Source organism: Callithrix jacchus, chromosome 8 (assembly GCF_049354715.1).
Source record: "Callithrix jacchus isolate 240 chromosome 8, calJac240_pri, whole genome shotgun sequence".
NCBI lineage: Eukaryota > Metazoa > Chordata > Mammalia > Primates > Cebidae > Callithrix > Callithrix jacchus.
Window position 1 is genome coordinate 85,850,238 of NC_133509.1, and position 24,799 is coordinate 85,875,036.

At 39.7% G+C, this 24,799-nt stretch overlaps 1 long non-coding RNA gene across 2 annotated transcripts in view; it reads left to right on the top strand.

Moving 5' to 3' along the window:
• The first annotated feature begins 2,112 nt into the window (after positions 1-2,112).
• The window catches only part of LOC144577409 (uncharacterized), a 78,457-nt gene continuing 55,770 nt past the window's right edge, over positions 2,113-24,799 (top strand). The window contains exons 1-3 of one of the 2 annotated variants that reach the window (XR_013521212.1): positions 2,113-2,146; positions 16,463-16,570; positions 19,401-19,567. This is a non-coding gene — a long non-coding RNA (uncharacterized LOC144577409). Of the gene's footprint in view, positions 2,147-11,320; positions 11,458-16,462; positions 16,571-19,400; positions 19,568-24,799 lie in introns of those variants that run through there. The other variant, XR_013521211.1, reaches the window with a different exon arrangement.

The following is a 24,799-nucleotide window of genomic DNA, read 5'->3' on the forward strand; positions in this document are numbered from 1 at the left end:
AGTTTCTTTTTTTTTGAGATGGAGTTTCACTCTTGTTACCCAGGCTGGAGTGCAATGGTGCGATCTCGGCTCACCACAACTTCCGCCTCCTGGGTTCAGGCAATTCTCCTGCCTCAGCGTCCTGAGTAGCTGGGATTACAGGCACACCTCACCACGCCCAGCTAATTTTTTGAATTTTTAGTAGAGACGGGGTTTCACCATGTTGACCAGGATGGTCTCGATCTCTTGACCTCGTGATCCACCTGCCTCGGCCTCCCAAAGTGCTGGGATTACAGGCTTGAGCCACCATGCCCGGCCCAGAAGTTTCTTATTATCTACCTTCTGAAGCCTAATTCTGTTAATGGAACATACTCATTCTCCATCAGGCCTTGTTCCTTTGTTGATGAGGAACTGTGATCCCCTGTAGAGGGAGAAGCATTCTGATTTTGGGTATTCCCAGCCTTTTTATGCTGGTTTCTTCCCATCATTGTAAATTTATCTACCTGTCGTCTTTGTAATTACCAACTTTCAAATTAGGTCTCTGAGTGGATGTCAAACTTGTTGATTCCTAGCACCGGAATCTGAGCAACCCACTGCACTGGCTAAAATAGCGGCGTCAAGATTCTTGGTGCTTTTCTGCCTGGGAATCTGTGATCTGGCTTCCTTCTTGAGTCCCTTTTTCAATCAGCTGAATAGGCAACTCTGCCTTCCTGGAGCTTCAAACGTTGACCAAAAGGGGACCCTGTCCTGTTTACTCTGTACAAAGAACCGCCACGCCGGCAACAAGAATCGCGCTGGCAACCCATGGGGCTCCTCCACTGGGAATCTCCTGGTCCGTGAGCAACAAAAATTCGTTTGAAAGTGTGGCATCCTCTCGTTCTCTGTGCTTTCACTGGGAGCTACAATCCTGAGCTGCTAGTAATCAGCCATCTTGGATCTCTCTCTGGGCTGTAACATTTTAAAGTCTGGAACAATACATCTAGTGGGAGATGAATAAACTGAAGTTTTCTAATTAGGCAGCTCATGAAAAGGCAGATAGTATGTATTCAAATCACCTCCCAATTCATAGATTTCTTCCTGCTTTACAAAGTTTTCTTTGAATGGAGTTTCTGGAAGCCATGCTATGTGGTACAACTGTAAAGTTAAATGCTCTAGTCATATTGTTAAATAGAACTCATTTTTTATCAAAAAGGGCTATTGACTTAAGAGATCTATCGGGTGACAGTTTGTACTGTGACACCCATGCCTGTAGTAATTTCATTACTCTTTGTGTCTGTGCTTAGAAAAGATAGATTTACAAGGTGAATGATTATCTTGGCATTTTAGTTACATCAGTGATGTTTCCTCCTGTACATATGGGGAGCTGTTAAGGAATAAAAAGACTAGTTGGGTTACTGAGGGTTTTTGTTTTGTTTTGTTTTAGAAACGTCGTTACAAAATTTATCATAGCAAGAAGTGTTCAAATTCATATGGAATCATATTATGTCTTTGCACTGTCATCTGAATAAATTCTTAATGTATTTTTTCATTCTGCTCTTTACCACTGATCTTGAGTTAAGCCACAAAGAAGGCCCCAACTGTGCTAGTTATCCAACTTCGCTGAAAAAACCTTTTAATAGAATATTTTCCATTTTATTTCACTAATACTACTGTCTCACAATCCCCATGGATTTACCTTGTCTTTAACGTGAGTAAAAACCCTTTGTTCACTGGGTTCAGTGGCTCACGCCTGTAATTCCAGCACTTTGGGAGGCTGAGGTGGGTTGATCACTTGAGGTCAGGAGTTTGAGACCAGTCTGGCCCACATGGTGAAACCCCTTCTCTACCAAAAATACAAAAATGAGCCAGGTGTAGTAGCATGCACCTATGGTCCCTGCTACTTGGGAGGTTGAGGCAGGAGAATCTCTTGAAACCAGGAGGTGGAGGTTACAGTGAGCCAAGACTGCACCACTGCACTCCAGCCTGGGCAGCAGAGCAAGACTCCATCTCAAAAACAAAACAAAAATACCATTTTATTCATATGTATGTCACTTTTGTGTTTGCAAAGGGCTTTCTTGTTCTTTATCTCAAGTGTGACTCTAGCAACAACATTTATTAGTGGACAGGGAGAGTACTAAAATAAATATTATTATTTTACAGATAAGGAAACTGAGAAGCTAAAAGACAGGTGAGATTACACCACAAGTAAGTGTTGGAATAAAGACTTGAACCTAGGATCATTGGCTTTAGTAGAGTTCAGTGTTTCTCACATTGTTTTATGTAGAACACTAATCCCACAAAATATTTATGAGGACAGTGCTCATGGTCAAATGAGTTTGACATATATGTTAATATAGTATGTTCCAGTTGAATGTTGACAGTACACATTACTAATAAGACCAGTTTACCTTTGTTCAAGCTGGTATCTCTCAAGTTTGTTTGCATGTAGAACCCCTTTTTAAAGAACCACTTTAAACATCCTAAGAGATCAGTATTTCTCAAAGTACGCTTTGGGAGAATGTAAGTGTAGTAACTTCAATGCTATGCTGCCCTAATCTTGCATGGGACATTTCTGTGTGGCACATTGTAATTTAAACTTCCTACTCTATTGTAAAATCCTGTCTTCCTGAAATACACCATAATAATCCTGTTGATCACTACATTGACAGCATCTTGGTAATGGCTTAAAGGGAGAGCAAAGGCAGGATATTTTGGGTTCCTTGGGTGTCTGGCTTATGGTGGGTCTTTTAATTTGGGGGCTTATGATTAGACAAATTTGGGGATAGGATTTTAAAGTGAATCTTGGCTGGGTATGGTGCCTCACGCCTTTAATCCCAGTGCTTTGGGAGGCCAAGGTGGGCGGATCATCTGATGTCAGGAGTTTGAGACCAGCCTGGCCAATATGGTGAAACATGGTCTCTACCAAAAATGCAAAAATTAGCCACACATTGTGGCATGTGCCTGTAGTCCTAGCGACTTGGGAGAGAATCGCTTGAGCAACAGAGGTTGCAGTGAGCCAAGATGGACTGCACCCACTGCACTCCAGCCTGGGCAAAAAGTGAAATTCCATCTCAATAGTAAAATAAAATAAAGTGAATCTTGAGAAGTAGACATTCAATACTATATTCTGAAAAAGGAGTGTTTACTTTGACAAAGGTAAGTGCAGTAGTTTAGTGTTCATATAAATGATTATGATATGTTCATTAGTGTTCAGATAAATGACTATCTTGAAATGAACAAATAAAATTATTTGCAATTTTACCATCCTGGCTAAGGTTCCTAGAATATTAATGCTATGTGAATGAAGACAGTTGTTGATATTGACAGTAAGCTGTGTGGATGCAGATGGTTTCAGTTCTTAGTGTATCTTCTTGTAATATAATATGAAATATATATTTGGTCTTTCCCCTGCTTTCTGACACAGTTCCTAAAACTCTTGCAATTTCCTTAGTGATGGGCTGATAAGTGTGTCTTTTTAAATCTTATTCCTTGTTCCTGACATAAGAGCTTGTCAGAAGCTTGAGATCTCTGGAGTGAATGGTGAGTCTTTTTATATTTTAATGAAAAGAGTGGTGGTGAAAGCCCTTAAATGTTATAGCTTCAGAATAGGGACTGGTTACCAGGGAAATCAACCTTGTGATTAGAAGACTGAAATTTTGAACCTTACCCCCTGACCTCCCAGGAGGGGAGAAGGGCTGGAGATTAAGTTCAGTCACCAGTGATTGAATTAGTCATACCTGTGTAATAGAACTGCCATAAAAACCCTTAATAAAGGGGTTCTAGGAGCTTCTGGGTTGGTGAACACATGAAGGTGCAGGGAGGGTGGTATGCTTAGAGAGCACATGGAAACTTGTATCCCTTCCCACATACCTTGCTGTTCTATGCATCTCTTCTCTGACCATTCCTGAGTTGCATTCTTTATAATAAGCCAGAAATAATAAGCATTTCCTGAGTTCAGTGAACCATTCTAGTAAGTTATTGAACCTTAGGAGGGGTTCCTAGGGATCCCTGACTTATAGATGTCAGAAATGTGGGAGGCTTGGACTTTTGATTGGCATTTGAAGTGGAGTAAGGAGGGCAGTCTTGTGGGAATGAGCCCTTAACCTGTGGGGTCTACACTGACTCTGTAGTCAGTGTCAGGATTAAATTGTAGGACACCCTGTTGGTATCCACAGAGAATTGGAAAATTGCTTGGTGTGGAACACTCCCATACATTTTGTGTCAGAAGTGTTGTGAGTATAGAAGAAAGAGTTTTTCCTTTTGACTCCGTTATTGCCATTCTTTGGCCTGATCTGATGGATTAACTATTGGGGATGTGATCAATGTAGAACTTCACTGCTGTTTATAGTATCATGATCATGCATCATTTCCCAGATGGTTGTTTCAACATTCAAGTGTTAGGTTTTTCTGTTCTTTTTGCTGAATGATCATTTGTTTAATCATGTGGTAAGAACAACAGTTGGACAGAAGCATTTAAAATTTGAGAACACACCATCTGAGCCCCTGTAACTAAAATATACCAAGAGAAGGATTATGATCAGTTTGTTGTCTTCCTCTAAGCCATGAGTCAAGAGTATCCAAATTAAGCTAGAAGAACAGATTTTATCTCCTATATAATGAGTCTGCAGTACCAGGTATGGAATTATTAGTCAGATCATAAAATTAATTTATGATTAATTTTATGATTTATTTGTTAGCTCGCCAGATCTCTTTAGTATTGTTAAAGATGCCAGAGACATCTGCAGGGCCATAAACATACCATTTCCCCCTAAAATAGCACATGTTCTCTCAAGACATCAATATTGTAACTAATGGGCTCTTTTTCAGTTCCATGTTCTGAACCTCTTAGGCAGGGAGTTCTATAGTCGTGGTTAGCATTGTTTATTCGAGCTTTCCTGCTTTTATCTGAACCATAGCATGCAGGAGTTTCTCTACCTCTAGGCCTCTTACAAAGTGAAGAGGCTTGAAGACAGCAGAAAGCAATTCAGAATTTGAGTGATTAGGGTTTCAATTCTCAACCAAGATCCACTTTTTCTCCTTTCATAGGAGAAAGCAATGCTTTTTCCAGAGGGTAAGTTGATTAATCAATACATATCTTGGGTGATAACAAGGACTATCCTGAGGGCAGTTAGGAGTTTACCAAGGTAACAAACCTCTGATTTGCAGGTAGTAGCCAGTAGGTTTTTGTGTTAATCTGTTTTTGGTGAACATACTCCTTTGGGTATTGTCAAATCCTTTTGATTTGGGGCCACTTATGAAGAGTGGTCTGGCTCCACTCAATGAAATTTATAGTGTCAAGACTATTAATTAGGTTGTTCTAAAGTGAAAGAAAGTAGTGTGTTTTACTTGCCAAATTGGGTAAAGTGAGATAGTCTCCAAATATGCATAATCTGTTCCCTAGTTCTCTTTCAAGCTTTCTGTCTGTGAAAGTTTGTGAACAAAAGCTAGCTCCCACAAAAAGCCCCAAGCATAGTTTTGGTGGAGAGAGGAGCTTTTTTTTTTTTTTTGATATGTGATATGATTGATATGATATGATATGATATGATATATGATATGATATGATATGTTATGGGATTTTAGATTTTCTGGCTGTTTGTCCCTGTATGTTACCTAGAAAATCATCTGATCTCATTACAAGAAAATGGAACTATCAGAAGCTGGGTGGCTCCTCCAAAAGGAAAATGTGTATAATCCCAACTCTCAGTTTGATTGTATGCTTTATTTTTGTCAGTTCACAAGTAAATTGTTTCCTTCAGAAGACCAAGTCTTTGGGTTTCAGGTTGTGTGAAGTTTGTTTGCGAGGATTTGGGGGAAAGCCTGCTCATACCTATTGATAAGACTGGATGTTTATCATGAGTTCCTTGCAATATTTGGTCCTATCTGCTTGCCAGTAGTGTTTAGAGTCTAGAATCAGATGGAATATTACTAGATGTCTGGGCAGGCTTGTATTTACTCGTAAAGCAAGAGTTGATAGACCCGAGCAGACTTATTAAAGCTTATGGTGACATCTTAGACCATAGAACTTTGAGAGTCTCTGGTAACTTTGCAAAACTGAGATTCAGAATTTTATTTATTCTTTACTTTTCTTGGTTATTGAGGCATTATAGATAGGGAAATTTCTGATTAAGTGGAGGGGCTTTGCAAAGCTCTTTAATAGCAGTTCTAGAAAAATTTCTACCAGTCAATTGGAGGTGTTTTAAATTCTCACCTTGGGGTTTTTCACACCTAAGGGTTGTATGAATTTTGCCTTTGTGTGCAGGGTCAGTTTGTGGATAGAAACTCATGGAGGAAATTTTTTCTCTTTCTTTTCCATAGCCAAGGTGAAATAGGCACATTTCTTCCCTATCTCCATCTCTGAGGGCTATTTCCTGGTGCCAGTGAGGGAGTTGCTGGTGGGTCTCATCTGACCTCTCTTGTGCTAGGCTTTTTCTCCAGTGCTTCTGTGTAAAGACCAATGGATTAAAAGACGCAGTCCATCAGTGACCAGCAGAAGCTCCAGTGGTAGCTGTTAGCGCTTGGACTTGGCTACCTCACTGAATTCAAGTTTTTGCTTCATTTTTAGCTTTGAGGAGATTCTCAAATGTCCAGCTATGAATTTAAGGAGATATAAGAATTTTTTAGGCAGAACTTTTAGACATCTGTCCTAGGAGTTTTTCTCAAGTTATTCACTCCACTAAATTACCTGAAACAGAAGTACTCCTCTGTTCTTTTTTTTTTTTTTTTTTTGAGACAGCTTCTCAATCCGTCACCCACCCAAGCTGCAGTGGTACAGTATTGGCTCACTGCAACCTCTCCCCTGCCAGGCTGAAGCAATCCTCCCATCTCCCATCTCATAAGTAGCTGGGACCACAGGCACACACCATCACACCTGGCTTTCTTTTAATTTTTATTTATTTTTATTTTTAGTAGAGACGGTGTCTCACTATGTCTCCCAGACTAGTCTCAAACCCTTGAGCTCCAGCGATCCATCAGCCTTGGTCTCCCAATATGCTGGGATTACAGGCATGAGCCACCATGCCCGGCCTGCTCTTCTCTTCTTTCTGGTATTGTTGATTTATACTTAGAAAATTCTCTTTACTATGGCTTTAATGGTGTTTTGGAAGATTAAAGATTATAAAAAATCTTTTATTATTGAAGGTCATTCAAATATCAGGGCCCTGTTTATACTAAAGCACAGGGATGATGATGTCACAAACACAATTGAGTTTAAGGTTATAGCTGCATCCTGAAATTAAGTGTGATGCTTTTTTTCCTTCTTTTACTATCGATTATTAAGTTAACTTGGGTTTGGCAGCTGAGTCTGTGTGTTAGGATGTATTCTTACATGATTTCACTCATTTAAGCTATTATAACCAATAGCTTCAATTGATAAATTCTCACTTCAGTAAAATTTAAAATGCTATGAAATAAATATTACAAAGTTATAAATGTTGGGACTTTTACTTCTGGATATGCTTTCCATAATGTTAGACTTAAAAGGCTAAAGAGTGACCTTTTCATGGGCAGAAGATAAATTGCAGAGAAAATGCTTGAAAGCTCTCCTCTGAAGATCTTTTTAAGATAAAAATGTAAGTTTTGTAGCAGAGGACAATATAGTTTATTACGATGGTAAAAATAAGATTTCTTTTACCTTGAAAAGGGCACGTTTGTAACAAGTTTTATGCCTAAGTTAGGACTGACTCAGCAACAAATTCTCAATCAGTATGGCGAAGTACAAACCTTATTTATTTGGGTTGAATAATAGAGTAGAGTTCTGAACCTGTGATCTGGGCTTCATAGGATCTAGGATCCCTGAAATTATGGGAAGTTTTGCATGTATATTTATATTCATGCGTTTTCCTGGGGCCAACCCTCCTTGGCCCTCACTCACCCTTTGGCCATGTACACTGTGCATTATTTGAATTATATGGTGCTCCTGGCCTTACTGAAGTGGGGTTTACTATTTAAGAAAACATTTTAGGAAGTGTTAAGCTTGCATCTCATAGTTTGAGAAATTGTAAAAAAAAATGGAAGCAACATGATTTGACATATTGATGAAACATGCCTCATGGGTCTGGGATTTAGAAACTCAAGTCATCCTTAGCAGGTGCGTTATGTATGGAAGTAAAGAAAGCGAATTCATCTGAGTTAAACAGTGTTTTTATCCTTATCATTTGCACTAAAATCCTTCGTGTGTGTGTTTACCCTACTTGGAAGGGGCCATTCATCCCAGGAGAAGAAGCCCTTTTGCCCAATTATTATTGGTTTAGGGTACCCAGGTTCTTGGTGTTTTGAACAAAGAATTGGACAAAATGCACAAAGCAAGGAAAGAATGAAGCAACAAAGGCAGAGATTTACTGAAAATGATACCACACTCCACAGGGTGGGAATAGGCTTGAGCAAGTGGCTTAAGAGCCCAGGTACAGAATTTTCTGAGGTTTAAATACCCTCTAGAGGCTTCCATTGGTTACTTGATGTGTGTCCTATGTAAATGAATAGGCTAAAGGGAAGGTACAAAGTTATTTACTCTGTGTGTGATCTATGTAAATGAAGAGGATATTTCCTGTCATGGCTGAAGTGTTTCCATTTGATTTTTTTTTTTAGATGAAGTCTCACTCCTGTGGCCAAGGCTGGAGTGCAATGGCATTATCTCGGCTCACTGCAACCTCCGCCTCCTGGGTTCAAGCGATTCCCCTGTCTTAGTCCCTGAGTAGCTGGGAGTCCAGGCACCTGCCACCATGCTCAGCTAATTTTTGTATTTTTAGTAGAGGCAGAGTTTTACCATGTTGGCCATGCTGGTCTCGAACTCCTGACCTCAGGTGATCCACCTGCGTTGGTCTCCCAAACTGCTGGGATTATAGGCGTGAGCCACCCACTTCACCTGGCCTCCATTTGATTTACTTCTAAGAAGTCCTTGGGTTCACTGCATCCGGGCCTGTTTTCCTGCCTCACAATTATCCTCAAGACTATGCCTGGTTCCTTGAAGCAGATTTAAGACACACTTAAATCATAGTGGTCTGACTGTTAGTGGTTGATTGTTTCCAGCTGATTTTTCAGAGTAACAAGGAGCTTGGACCTCGGCTATCTGTGGTCTTACTTCATAATTTTTTTTTTTTTAAGTAGATTTTTTTTTTAATAGATTCTTTTTTCCCCTTAAAGAACAAATATTGTAAAGGAAACCTGGGGAGAAAAAAAGCAACGAAAAGTTTTGTGTGCAAATTATAAAATAATGTGATTGCAATTGGTATAAGTTGTTAGGCAGCTGTTTTGTCAAAAATTAACAATAGGGCTGAATTTGTTACAAATTAAACTGGAATTTTGCTTTGATTGTGTTTGTTTTAGGCTTCTCTGCTTTTTTGTTCCTTGCATATATTAACCAAATATTTTCTATCTGATATCCCACAAGAGAAATCTCTCACTTAAAAAATTAAATTGTAGAACTTGTCTTTCACATAAACAAGTCTGAAATATATTTTTTTTTCTTTTCTAGGTCAAAATAATTTCATTTTTCATCTTTGTTTCTGATTAATGATGGATTTCTTTGGGAGCTTATCTACATAAGAAATTTTCGAGCAGTGCTCGTGAGGTCTTTTGATAGCCTTTTTTTCCATGTGGCATCAAGTAAGCCCAACCTGATTTGGTTCCTGAGCTCTCTTTATGGACAAGAAATGCCATCTTTGCTTGTTCTATTTGGAATGATTGGTCTGTATCTGGTATAGATGGTTCATTGGATATAGTTCTCATTTGCAGGCGTTTTATAAGTATTTTGTGAATTTAATAATGTATTCCCATTGATTGATATCTATTCCATATATGTCCTTGATAAGTGTGTCCTGAAACTGGTCCTTAAGGGCAAGTTTGTACCTTTTTCTTGGCTTCAGTCTCTATCATCCTCTTCCTACTTCCCATCATTCCCTACCGTCCTCCAGAGCAGAAGAAGCTTGCACAACTTGTGGCCCACCAGCCCCATGAGGTCGAGGGTGGCTTTGAATGTGGCCCAACACTAATTTGTAAACTTTCTTAAAACATGAGATTTTTTTAAATTTATTTTTATTTTTTAGCTCATCAGCTATCAGTAGTGTTAGTGTATTTTATGTGTGGCCCAAGACAATTCTTCCAATGTGGCCCAGGGAAGCAAGCCAAAAGATTGGACATCCCCTGGTCTAGAACAAAGGCTGACGAGCAAGTAGTTTACTTGGTAGTGATCCCATTGTGCTAAAGTGAGGGATCAGGGGAAATTGAACAGGGAATGGGGGTGGTGGTGGATGGGGAATACTGTAATGTGTTAATTGAGTTGCTAAATTGGATGACTGGTACTCAATCTTGATGGACTCTTCTTTTAAATGTGTCTCAGAACTGTTTGGGAACAAAAAGAGAAAACGTGTCTGTTGACATCTCTCCTATTGTTTAAGTCTGGTCAGACAAGCATTAACTAAGGGGTGAGACCAAAAGGATTTGCACCTCTCACTAGTGGTACATAAGAGATGTCCAGTAAAATTTTGTGGAGTTAGTAGGACCCAGCTCAAATCTTAGCACATAGTGTACATTCAGTGACTACTTTACTGACTTGAAAGTTGTAGCTCTGAAAATAGAAAAAGCACAAGTAGCACATTATTATTTCTGTTTTTTCCAAATCTGCTAAACAAATAGGTTATATTTTATTTTATATTTTAAACAAAATGTTGTTCTGATTTTTAGTGTCCAACATTCCTCCTACAGAATTTATACATTAATATCTGTAGAACTTAAATCCAGGAACAGTAAGGTCTTCTACATGGCCACTCCCTTCAGAAATGTACAATATTTTCACCTTATGGAGCCACTTTTTTTTCCAAGCTTCAAAAAAACTTTTATTTTGAAATATGTATAGGCTTACAGAAAAGACTTTTAAAAATAAGGAAATTCACATTGACATTATAAACGAATCTGCAAACAATTCAAATTCCAACAGTTTCCCCACTAATGTCCTTCTGGTCTGGGATCTACAGTACATTTAGTTGTCATGTCTCTGTAGTCTCTCTAATCAGTCTTTGTCCTTCATGACCTTGACAACTTTTGGAGAATGCTGGGCAGTTATTTGTAGACCATCCATCTGTTGGGATTTGTTTGTTGTTTCCTCATGATTAGAGTGAGATTATGCAATTTTTGCAATAATGCCACAGAAATGATGTTATGCCCTTCTTGCTGTGATGTCAAGGGGTACATGATTTCAAATGTCTTATTACTGGTGATTACTTTTTTTTTGAGATGGAGTCTCACTCTGTTACCCAGGCTGGAGTGCAGTGGTACGATTTCGGCTCACTGTGACCTCCACCTCCTGGGTTCATGCAGTTTTCTTGCTATTGCCACCAGGATTACAGGTGTGTGCCACCATACCCAGCTAATTTTTGTATGTTTAGCAGAGACAAGGTTTTACCGTGTTGGCCAGACTGGTCCTGAACTCCTGATCTCAAGTAATCTGCCAGCCTCAGCCTCCCAAAGTACTGGGATTACAGGTGCAAGCCACTTCATCTAGCTTAGGTGATGTTTACTTTGATCACTTTATTGAGATAGTGTTTGTCAAGTTTCTGCACTATAAGATGATGATTGTTCCTTTTGTAATTACTAAGTATCTTTTAGGGAGATACTTTGACACTATGGAAATATCCTATTTCTTGTACCTTTGTCCACTAATTTTATCATCTATTAATAGTTCCCTGCAACAGTTATTAGCTGTGATATTTGCCTTAGTAGTGATTATTTGTTTCCATCATTTTTTTTACATTTATTAATTTGAAATGCTAATTTTTTTAAATCAATTTGTACTTATGGGCATAATCTGTTAGTATCATTATGTATATTATTGCTGAAAGTGTTTCCACCTTAGCCGTTAGGAGCTCGTTCTAGTTAACTCCTATGTCCTTTTTTTTTTTTTGCAACAGAGTCTTGCTGTTGTTGGCCCAGTTTGGAGTGCAATGGTGTGATCTCGGCTTACTGCATTCTCCAATTCCTAGGTCCAGCAATTCAGCCTCCCGAGTAGCTGAGACTATAGGCACTTGCCACCATGCCTGGCTAATTTTTATATTTTTAGTAGAGATGGGGTTTCACCATGTTGACCAGCTGGTCTCAAACTCCTGACCTCAGGTGATCTACCCACCTTGGCTTCCCAAAGTGCTGGGATTACAGGTGTGAGCCACCACGCTGGGCCTCCTATGTCTTTTTTTAGCATACCCCTGTCGTTTTTTGAGCACTCCTTTCTGGTATCAGAAGCTGTTCCAGGCTTATCTATATTTTCTGTTCTAGGCCTGAAATCAACAGTTTCTCCAAGGAGCTTTGGTTCCTTTAATTAGAGACTAGTATTTAGAAACCAAGATCCTAGAGCTAGGTGTGCTCACTGCTTCTCAGAAGACAGAGCTTGAAAATGCATATATGTGTATTAACTCACATATACACACATATATAGTTCTTTTTTTTTTTTTGTAATAGAATACTTAGGATTGCTTTCCATCTCACCCTCTTCATTTGTCATATTATTCATTTGCAGTACAATTAAGTTCACTAGTTACTGTTTATTCCATTCCTGGTTGTCCCCCTCACATCCGGGTTTATTTAATCATTTATTTATTTTGGGGTTATGTGAAACATTATATGACTTTAAGAGCAGGTATGCTTAGAAAAGTTTTACTCCCCCTTTATCACTGCTACCCTGTTTCTTTTTCCTATTCCTTTCTGCCCTGTTCCCACTTACTCTTATCCAGTCTCATTAATTTATGGCTTACTATTTTTTGCAAGTGAATATACATATGAAATATATATATATATATTTAGATTCCTTTCTGTTTTGCATGAAAGTTAGTATACTATAGATACTCTTTCACATTTTGCATTTTAAATTTAATGTCTCCTGGAAATCACTGAATATAAGTTCATGGAGATCTTTATTCTTCTTTATAGCTGTATAGTATTCCATTGTGTTGGCTTCATCATAGTTTATTCAACCACTCTTCTATGTATGAACATTGAGCATCTAGGTCGCTTCCAATATTTTGTAATTACAATGCTGTAGTAGATAACCTTGTGCATATTAATTTTATATTGTTGGAGGTTTAACCTCAGAGTAGATTCTTAGAAGTATAATTGCCAGGACAAAAGTTAAGTGCATCTATAATTTTACTGAGTTGTTAAATTTCCTTCCAGGAGGGCTATACCAATCTTCATTCTTACCAGCAATGTACAAGAATATTTTCTCACAGCCTTGACAACAGAATGTATTGTCATACTTTGTATTTTTTGCCAATCTGATAAATAAGAAATGGCATCTAAGTCTTGTTTTAATGTCCATTTTTCTTTTTTTTTTTTCTTTTTGTGACACAGTCTTATTCTGTTCCTCAGGCTGGAGTACAGTGGCATGATCATAGCTCACTGCACCTTTGAACTCCTGGGCTCATGTGATCCCTTACCTCAGCTCCCAAATAGCTGAAACTATAGGTGTGCACCACCACACTCTGCTAATTTTTTTAAATTTTTTCTGTAAACATAGGGTCTTGCTATGTTGCCCAGGCTGGTCTCAAACTCCTAGGCTCATGCAGTCCTCCTCCCTTAACCTTCCAAAGGGCTGTGATTACAAGTGTGAGCTACCATGCTTGGTTGCATTTTTGTAACGCTAAGATTTTTTTTCATATATTTAAGGGCCATTTGGTATATTTCATTTTATATATTTTTGTTAACTTGTCTGTTCATACTGGGTTTTTGGTCCTTTCTCCCTTGATATTCAAAAGCTCTTTATATATTAGGGATATGTCTGTTGCAGATATTTTCTCCCAGTTTGTCAGTTGTCTTTTGACTTTGTTTATGGTGATGGTGGTGTTGCTGTTTTACCATTTGTTATATTTCATTTTTGTGTGGTCAAATTATCTTTTATTGCGTCTATTTTAAGTTTTAGTTTCTACACTGATATTGGAGAGTAATTTAGTCATGTTTTCTTCTAGTATTTGTATAATTTTATTTTTTTGTACTTGAATCTCTGATACATTTGGAGTTTATTACTTTGCATGGCATGAAATGCGGATCTAATTTTATTTATTTTTTCCAACTGGCTACCCAGTTGTCCTGGCACCATTTATTAAAAAGTACAACTTTGCCCCAGTGGCTTGAGATGCCGCTTTTGTCACATGCTAAATTGCATGGAATCACCTGTAATGTTCTCTTTCTGCAATTTTTACTTTGTCATGGTGTGATTTGTCTTTTGCTATCTGTTCATTGCCTGTGGCGACAAATATTTGTTCTTCTGAAAGAATAATTATTGCAGCAATAATCTTGAAAGCTAAAGCAATTTACCATCTGTCTGTGTGTTTATAAAACACTGTCACCCAAATTGAACCTACAGCTCTGAGATATGATTCCTTTTGTCTAAATGTTATCAGTGTCTGTTCTATTGCAAAATCATTAGGCTGAAATGAAGCTTTTTAAAATTAGTCTCAGTGCTACTTTGGAACCATTGTACTGAAACCTTGGAGAATGGTCTTATGAGAACTGGCTTTATTAATGTTTATTGTCTTTGACTCCTGGACTTGTTTCCTTCATTTGGCTACTGGATCTAGATAGACAAATCGTTATACCATGACTACTGTCAGAGTAGATTCATTAGAATAATAAGGTAATTTAACTTTCATGTGCACCTATATCCAGAGTACAAAGTTGCCTGGCAACAGTGATGTCCTCATTACAATTCAGAAAACCTCAAAGTCCAGACACAATTCTTCTAGAATGAATTTGCATGCGAAGGAACACCATCTCACAGAATCTTCCTGTTTCCAGAATAAATGATTAGCTTTTTAGAGAAATAGATTAATAAAGACAATGCAATATTGTACCCTTTCTCCTTCTTACAGGGCCAGTCTTAAGTATTTGATTAGTGCCATAGAGCTGGCTTTACTTGCAAAGCACCCCCAATTCCTGGGCTTCAAATGTCAGAGTATGTGGAAAGTGCCAGAGGAATTTTAATTCATTGCCTTTGTTTTTTTCTCTCTTTGTAAATACTCATTTCAAAGTGATGAAGAAAAGTACAGATAAAAATGAAGCCATGGCTTCTATTAAAATAATTTTTTTCTTTATAGTCATGTTATTCATATCTTTGCCCTCTAGAGGGAGCAAGAAGGTTATAGTTGTTAAGTAGTAATACCTGAAGAAACTCAAATCTTACCCCCTTACCTCCCCAACCCAGATGGAAATTTGTTTCAGCAGGTGGGGCTGTTTCCTTGGGAATAGTATTTCTTTCACTCCTCCTCAAGCTCCCTGCTCTGGCCCTTTCCCCCCCATAAAGGTAGAGAGGCCTGAGTTCTTTTCTCCCTGTTCCTACTAGCAACACAAATGTTAGAGAACATGGCCAGAAAATAAACCGTAGTTTAATCTGACTGGTTAGAGAACCAACCCTCCAGGTGGCTTCTGGGCTAAAAAGTTGCTATATCACAAGATCCTTTGTTGATAGAACAGTCCAAACTATTAGAAAATGCTGTTTCTTGTTGGTCTGCTTCACAGGGAGTTTTCTCCATCATGACTGGTCCCAAATAAATACTTCTAACTTTCTTTGAACAAAAGCCTGTACAATAATGATGACCTAATTTAAACATATACATTTTCTCTCTCCTCTCTGGTTATTGCTAAATTCAAGATAGGTTTCTGGTGCCTGATTCTGGATCTTAAATGTTATGCTGAATCTGAGAGCTTGGCTTGAGGGAGGTTTGGGAGTGGCTGGGGTTTCTTCTTCTTTGGCCTCACATGGACTGGCCTATAGAGTCTTTCTCTCCCGGTGCCTTCCATGCACAGACGGAGCCTTTCTTCGTACTGTACACTGGGCTTTATGCACCATTTGTATGCTGCTGATTCCCCAATTTTAATCCTCGTCTCTTAATTCTCATCTGAGCAGCCTATTTCATATTACTTGGATATATCACTGGAATTTCAATTTAACAGGTCAAACAGAATCCTTAACTTTTCCCACCGCATACCAGTTTCTTCCCCAGGATTCCCCATTTCTGTAAAAATGGACAACCAGTTGTCTGTTACTGACTTAGGAGTCTTTTTTGGTTCCTCAGCTTTCTTTACCCCTATCGTCTAATCCATCAGCCAATTCTGTTCTACCTCCAAAATATTTCCTTATCCTGCTTCCATTTGCTTATATCTCCTGCTCTCTACTCCACTGCCAATAGGTATCAAGCTATGGTTGTTTCTCACCTAGGACATTAGAATAGCTTCTTAGTGGGTGTAATGATGGCCATGGTTTGGAACAATTTCATATGCTTTTCTTTTTCTTGAATATGTCTGCCTCTGAGATGAGATAAGTGAATGCCAACTGAAAGGAAGAGCTAAGACATTAAAAAATATGGTTCTGTTGAAAGACAGTCTTAAAAACTAGTCTGTGTAGGGAGAGAAGGGATTTTATAAATGTTTTTATTTTTCATTTTTGTAGCAAAGACTAGGCCTGGAAAATTAGACTATAAATTTGTACCATAACATATATTAATAGAATGTTTATTCTGTTCACCAGTGATGAGGCTGCAGTTCAGAAGTTGAGGTCTATGATAATGAAGCCTGCATTCCAGCCTGAATAGAGTTTTGGAGAAGGAAGAGAGAAGGGGGTCAGAGGAGATAGATGGTGAGTTCAGTACTCTGATTTTCCTTCTTGTCTCAATCCTGGACAATGAGAAGTCTGTTAAATTCCTAAATAAAAATGGGGCAGAGAGGTTCCTTTCTTGCTCCCAGCCTGGGGCATTGGAAAGATGTCACCTGGAAGCTCCTTGAGGGACCTTCTTGGCAAACCTGCAGGGTAACCACATGAAATAAATTCAGAGATGTCAGGGAGAGTGATGGTCTAATTTGCATCTCCAAGACTTTCTCTGTTCTCTCAAGGCATGAATGCAGACTTGAGAGCTGACAAGGCCTGCATAGGCCTGTTGAGAGAGGGGACTTATAGAGACTCAGAGAGGTTTGTGATGCCTATGAGAGCTGAGATGAATGAGGTTGTCATACAAGGAGTCATCAGGTCCAGCCGAGCTGAGAGGGAGCATAGATGCCTGCCAGCCACAGCCTCAGCCATAACCCCTAATGACACCATTGAGTGCTAATGACACCATTGAGAGCTAATGACAAGGGGAACAAGGCACATTGCTGGGGAGCCAAAAGACCCTGCATGGTTTTGAGGACGTTTTCCCCAAAACCTGCAAGGTCATGTACATTTCTCTCTCCACAGTACTGTCCTGGGGCCCAGAGATGGTGCTGAAATACAGAGACTAAGTATGTGTAACCGAAGTGGCCAAGTTTTACCTAAAAGAAAGATTTAAATTATTGCATTGATCTTAAAGTTATCCCCTGCTCTTTTGTTTTTCTATAGTGCATAGGAGTTAGCGAGCAAGAATAGATCAGATCTAGACAAAGCAGAAGTCTCATTTCTCTGTACGTGTGAGTTCTGGGATGAGTTACTTGCACCCCTGCTGCGCTGGTTGCTTCCTGCCTCCACCCTTACCGTGACTATAGTACACACTCACACAGCAGGAAAAGTGGTCTTTAAAAGTGAGGTCCGATTCCATCTCCTATCCCAACCTTCTAAACAACCTCCTGTTGGACACAGAATTAAATACCAGCAGCTCACTATAGCATACAGGGCCCCACATGATCTGGGTCCTATCTTCTGTTACGTCCTATACCTTGTCTAAGAAGCTTCAGTGCAGTAGCCCCTCTACTCCTTGAACAGGCTATTCTATTTCCCATCTCAAGCCTTTGCACTTGGTGTTTATGCTGATGCCTTCCATTTGCCCTTCTAGACCCAATCTAAAGTCTTCCTCATCTTGTTCTGTGTGCCAGTAGACTGATGGTATGAATTGCATCAATGAACATTCTTGCTTCCTGACTTCCTTTTGGAATTGGCCAGTGGGAAATCACTAGTAGGAGATCAGAGAGAGTGGGGAGGAGATACTTATTCAGGGCATTAACTCACCCCCACCTCTGCTCCTTCCTTGCTGGCTAGTCACCTGAGGATGGTTGTATCCCTTTACCAAAGTCCACAGCTTCTATCAGGGGTCCTGTCCATCTTGTGGTAGCCACTCCTCCCTTAGTCCCTGCAGGCCAGGGGTGATCATGATTCCCCCCACTTTGGGTAGCCCTGGGCAGCTAGTTTCATTAAGCTCTGCCTGCACTTTTGCATATAGTCCCTTCTGAGTGTCTTCTGCTTCCTATTAGGCTTCAACTGTCACATTTCTCCTTCTGTAGGCTCTCTTCATGCTGGTTCTTTCTTCTCCTTGAGCTTAGCTCAGATGTTACCTTTTGAGGCAGAAATAAAGGGAAGGAAGGAAGGCCCCCCTTGACGACTCCTCATCTCCCTACCTACTCACATGCCCTGCTTCATGCTCTTCACTTATTTATTTCTTTAATAACTTTTTCATTGTGGTAAGAAATATAATGTGAAACCTATCCTCTTAACAAGTTTTTAATTGTACAATACAGTATTGTTTATCATGGGCACAATACTGTACCACAGATCCCCAGAACTTTCTTATCTCACATAACTGAAATTTTATACCTGTTGAACAGCAACATTCCTATTCCATCCCCCTGGGCCCTGACAACCACCATTCAGCTCTCTGCTTCTGCAGTGTGTTTGACTATTCTGTGACTCTGCCCTTCACCGTTTTTTTTTTTTGAGACAGAATCTTGTTCTGTTGCCCAGGTTGGAGTGCGGTGGCGAGTGGTGTGATCTCGGCTCACTGCAACCTCCTCCTCCCAGGTTCAAGCGATTCTCCTGCCTCGGCCTCCCAAGGAGCTAGGACTACAGATACCTACCACCATGCCCAGCTAATTTTTTTTTCTATTTTTAGTAGAGACAGGGTTTTACCATTTTGGCCAGCCTGGTCTTGAACTCCTGATCTTAGGATCCGCCTGCCTCAGCCTCCCAAAGTGCTGGGATTACAGGCATGAGTCACCTGCCCGGCCCCTTTACTCTTTTTTACAACATATTTTTAAGTTCTTGCATTGAAGTCATGATAATTTGATACTACCTTTTTGTTTTTTACTTGTCTCTCTTAACTGGACTGTAAGCCAAAAATAGAAGGATCTTTATGTGTTTCACTCACTACTGTGTCCCCAGTGCCTAGAACAGGGCTTGTACACAGAAGGCAGAAAATAAACTTTTTTTTTTTTTTTAAGGAATGAATGAAGAGCTGATTTTTCATGGCCTTGAGAAGCCAAGCTCTCGAGGCAGGCATATGTGGGAGTGTGAAAAGCAGGTCAGGAGGTCGTCTTATTTCCTTGGACTTTCATTGCTTTAAGATGCCAATGCTGCTTCTCAGGCACCATTTGTTAACTGAACCACGAATGCTTAGGAAATAGAAAGGAAGATATGAAAAATTGTGTTTCAGATTGAGCCCTTTTCCTGGAAACATGGAAGGGAGTGTCATACCATCCAGTCTCTCTGTCGCTTTTACCTATTTCAGGCGTGTCCAGTCTCAGCTGGGAATGGAAGATGCTTTGCATTTCTTTAAAATCTTCAGGCCAGGGAGTTGGGATAGTGCAGAAAGAATACCACAGAACTTTTATGCCAGAAAATGGCAGATGATCTGAGGACTGTGTTGGAATGCTTGGACTGCATTAAGATACTAAGGTGAGTGCCTAGCAGAGTGGTTCTCAACATTAGCCCTAAGTCGTAAACTCCAAGGGTTGTTTTCAGGAATCTGTACTTTTAAAAGTTTTGAAGATGCCTCTGGGGCCAGGATGAGGGCCACTGGTCTGACATACAGAGGATGGGCTCTGTTTAGTTCCAGACATTCAGGAAGCTAATTATGTTGTTTTAAATTTCTTGAACCATTAGCATGGGGTTGATGACCCAAACACCTTTTATGTTTGAATCAATAGATGTTTCTTCCCATGTCTTTGGGAGTATTTCTCAGTAGTAGTTGGGATCTTGAAAAGCTGGCATTTGAAGGCTACTGTTATTTTTCATTTATAAAACAAGAAATCGAGATTTGGAAAGGTTAGCAATCTTATTTGCTAACCTTATTGAGACCACACTGTTTCTCCCTTTAAGCCTCATTATAATCCAAGAGTCCGTTGCATAAAGCTCTTTTTATTGTAAAATGAGTCCCCCACCAGGATCCTGTAGACAGTTTTGTATCCCCTTGTTGCTCTCAATACTCGCAAACCTTATTTCTGCAAAGAGCAACCTTATCAGTGAGTTTGGCATTGCTGGATAAGCATTGCTGTTTTCAGGAACCTTCTTCAGCTCTTTTCTTTTTTGTTTGTCACTCACAAAATAGCGGGCACCTGTGTACCAAGCTAATGTATTCATTGGTCCATATATCTTCTAGTCCTTCTATGCACATTTAGGTTGTACAGATTTACAATAATATTACTACTAGAATTCTGTTTTATATCTTCTTCCATTTATATTATGCTATGATTTTTTTGGGTCTCACTTGTTACCCATACTGGAATGCACGGGCATGACGATAACGGCTCACTGCAGCCTTGACCTCCCAGGCTCAAGCAATCCTCCCACCCCAGCCCCCCACGCAAGCTAGAACTACAGGTGTGCACCACCACACCCAAATAATTTTTAAAACTTTTTGTAGAAACAGGGTCTCACTGTGTTGCCCAGGCTGGTATTGAACTCCTCGGCTCAAGTAGTCCTTTTACTTCAGCCTCCCAAAATGCTAGGGTTACAGGTGTAAGCCACTGCTCCTAGCCCAAGTTTTATTGAGTACAATTTACATATAATATTAATAAACTAGTACAAGTGATTGTACAAGTAGTTGAGTTTTTACAAATGTATTCATCTTGTAACTACTACCAAAATCAAGATACCAAATATTTTCATTGCCCCAGAAAGTTCCCTCCTACCCTGCTATGGTTAATCTCTTATTTTATTTTTGGCCCCAGGCAACCACTGATCTGCTTTCTGTCACTACGGATTAGTTTGCATTTTCTGAAATTTCACACAAATGATATCAGACGTAGTTATGATTTCGTGTCTCAATTCTTTTCTCAGTATAGTATTTTCAGATGTAAATATTTTTCATTTTGCTCATCTCTTTTTTTCTTACCTAATCTTTCTACTATTATCACCACTACTGCTTTCTTTTTCTTTTTCTTTTTTGAGACAGAGTCTCATGCTGTTGCCTAGGCTGGAGTGCAACGACATGATCTCAACTCACTGCAACCTCCACCCCTAGGTTCAAGCAATCCTCCTGCCTCAGCCTCCTGAGTAGCTGAGATTACAAGCACGCGCCAGTATGCCCAACTGATTTTTTTGTATTTTTAGTAGAGACAGGGTTTTGCTATGTTGACCAGGCTGGTCTCAAACTCCTGATGTCAGGTGATCTGTCTGCCTTGGTCTCCCAAAATGCTGGGATTACAGGTGTGAGCCACTGAGGCTGGCTACCACTACTTCTTTCTTAGATAATGTAAGCTTGGTATGTATATTTCCAACCCTATCAATATTCCTACAAACATATACACATACAAGGGAGCCTAGGTGATTTGGTCTGTAAAAGTCATCCTTACAAGATACAAAATAGGATGGCAAAGAGAGGGCAGATAATGGATTTGGAGGGGCAAAGGAAAATAATCAACAGAGGTAGGTCCGTATTTCTGTTTAACAGATGAGAAAACTGGGAAACTCAGAAGGATCCTACAGTTAGTCAATGGCAAACCCAGAATTCCAACATAGCACTTCTGACTCCAAATCTCATCTCTCATTTCCCTCCAAGAAGGTTTTTTGCTCCATAAAATTTTGAAGGCCCTAATGACAAAGAAATTTAGGACCTAGAGAAAAGATAATATTAGTGATGAGGATAATGATAATGATGATGATAGTGCTAATGGTGGAGGTAATGATGATGGTAGTGATATGGTGATGATGGCAGTGATTATGATGGTGACTGTGATAGTGATAGTGGTGGTGTTAATGGCAGTGGTGATTAACTGTGATAGTGATAATGGTGGTGTTAATGGCAGTGGTGATTAACTGTGATAGTGATAGTGGTGGTGTTAATGGCAGTGATGATTAAGATGGTGATTGTGATGGTGGTACTTTAAAGCAGTGATCCCCAACCTTTTTGGTACTAGGGACCAGTTTTATAGAAGACAGTTTTTCCATGGGGTTGGGGGTAGTTTTGAGATGATTCAAGTGCATTTATTGTGTACTTTATTTCTAATATTATTACACTGTAATATAAGATCAAATAATTACACAACTCACCATGGAATCACTGAGCTTATTTTGCTGCCACTAGATGGTTCAATCTGGGAGTGGTGGGAGATAGTAACACCCAAAGTGTGTTGCTTATGTCCAGTCTACTTTGTAATCTCATTTTGGTTGCTGTCACTGCAGAAAACCCTGCTTCACAATGATAGAAAATCAGATATGGAAGCGGGCTTTTCAGTGCTTTTATGGCAGTCTCAGGACATTCAACCTTGACTTTAATCCAGAACATGTGGAGATTTGAAGTCATCTCAGAAATACTTTTAAGGCCACCAAATGCAGTTGTACAATTGAAGGACATTGACTCACTTACCACTATAAAGCCTGCCACAAGATGCAGCTTGTCCCTTGCCACTCACTGATTTGATATGAGTCTGCAAGCAATTGATTTATGATAGTCTCTGTATAGTCAAACCTCATTGACAATGTTAATATGTATTTGCTGCCACTACACAGCACTAGCATCACTGCCTCAGGTTATCAGGCAGTCAGTTCTTGTAAGGAGTGCACAGTTGACAATAGGGTGCATGTTCCTATGAGAATCTAATGCTGCAGCTGATCTGACAGAAGGCAGAACTTAGGTGGTAATATGAGCAACGGGGAGCAGCTGTAAACAGAGATGAAGTTTTGCTGGCTTGCCACTCATTTCTCACTGTGCAGCCTGGTTTCCAACAGGCCATGGACCAGTACCTGTCCATGGCCTAGGATATGGGGACCCTTGCTTTAAATAACACCCAGATCCAGGGAGAGCTGAAGGTAACAGAAAAAAACCCCACTTTCTGCAGTGCTTTCACCTGTTTTTTTCTCATTTCATCTTTACTATGATCCTGTGCAGTGAATATTATGATTATTCACATTTTAGAGGAGAACTTGAAGCCAAAGCAATTTTTCAACAATAGCAAGAGAAGCAGGTGATAAACATTTAATCTGCTTTTTATATTCCTGGTATTTGTAAAAATCCATCATAAGTATTTTAGTGGCATGTCAGGCTTTCAGTAAATTTGGTTAAAATCACCAATTTTTCATGCCTAAAATAAAAGCAAATTTTGTTCATGCCAAGTTACTGCTAAACCATTGAGAAAAAATGAATTGAAGTATAATAACTTAAAGGGATTTCAGTTTTATCGTCACTGTTATCCTTAGATGGGGAGATGAAGATGCAGATAAAAGCATATAGTAGGTTCCATTTTGATTAAATAAAATACTTTTAAGGCCACCAGATGCAGTTGTACGACTGAAGGACATCAACATTCCTTCTTAAGCTATGGTGACCAGCAGGTAGGAAGAGAGAGAAGTCTAGGAGTTTCTTCCCCCACCTCTGTCCTTTTCCTCCTTGCTTGGCCATGGTTTAGGCAGATGGCTACAGATCCTGCTGTGCAGCCCCTCTCCCGTGCCCTTAATGGCCTTGACAAGGTTCCTGTAACATCATCCCTTCTTCTTGCCCCTTAGATTTAGGGGTAATAATTACTTCCTGCTTTTCCTTGTTGCTGGTTGTTTTACCATTCCCTTTACCCTGCCCATCACTAAGCTGATATTGCTCAGCTTCTCACTACCATTTTTATGCCCTGCTTTTTGGTACTGGGCTGTGATGTTTCAAAAGACATTGCTTTTGGTGCTTGACTGGAAAGGGAGCGTGCAAGACTGGAGGGAGGAGCAGGGACCTGTTCCTTCCTTTGCTCACGATTCCTCTTAGAGTCTCCTCAGCAGCCGTCCTTTCCTCAGCAGCAGTGGGATGCAGCCTCCCATGTTTTTCTGGCACTCTCAGGGTGGTCCTTGTGCTTGCTGTCAAGCACCTGAAATAAACAGGCAGCCCTTCTTCAGAGGCCTGAGGCTCTGATCTGCTGTGCTGCTCCAAGCTTCTGGGTGACAACACCAAGCTCTTCCCTTTGTTCCCTGGCCTGAGTAGTGCTAGCCTGATCTTCACGGTTGCTTTTCTGTGTTACTTTTATGTGTTTCTTTCACATATTCAGACCTCTAACCCCCTTTTTTTTAAATTGTGAAAAACACATCAAATTTACCATCTTAACCTTTTCAAGTGCACAGTTCAGTGGTATTAAGTAGCTTCACATTGTTGTGGCATCTAATCTCCAGAGCTTTTTCATCTCACAAAACTGAAACTCTCTACCCTTGAAATGTTTCCCCACTTCCCATCCCCCAGCCCCTGATAACCACCATTCTCCTTTCTGTCTCTTCAAATTTGACTACTTTAGATACTTCATATAAAGAGCTCCAATCCTTTCTTTATATTTAATTCACTTTATAAAATAATTGGCATAGTTTTTGTTTTCCTGATTGGACTCTGATCCATTTCTGTAAATAGTCCTTTCTTTACATAGTTTTCAATTAAACTCTTTCAATGTGCCATCTGATCCCTGCTGGGACCCCAGCTGATACACTGTGAAATTATTGGGGAGGTCAGATGAAGATTAAGTTAAAATAATAATAAAGAGGAAAGCCCTATTAACGAGAAAGCACTATATATTATAATTCATAGTAGTAATAATTTAAGTGAGGCCACATCTGAGCTTCCCCTGCAGGGCCTTGAAACACTGACATCCAGAGAAGAGTAATAACAAACACAAGAAAGTGGATGCAATGCCAGAGTTTCAACAGGCTTTTTGTGGCTCTAGAACT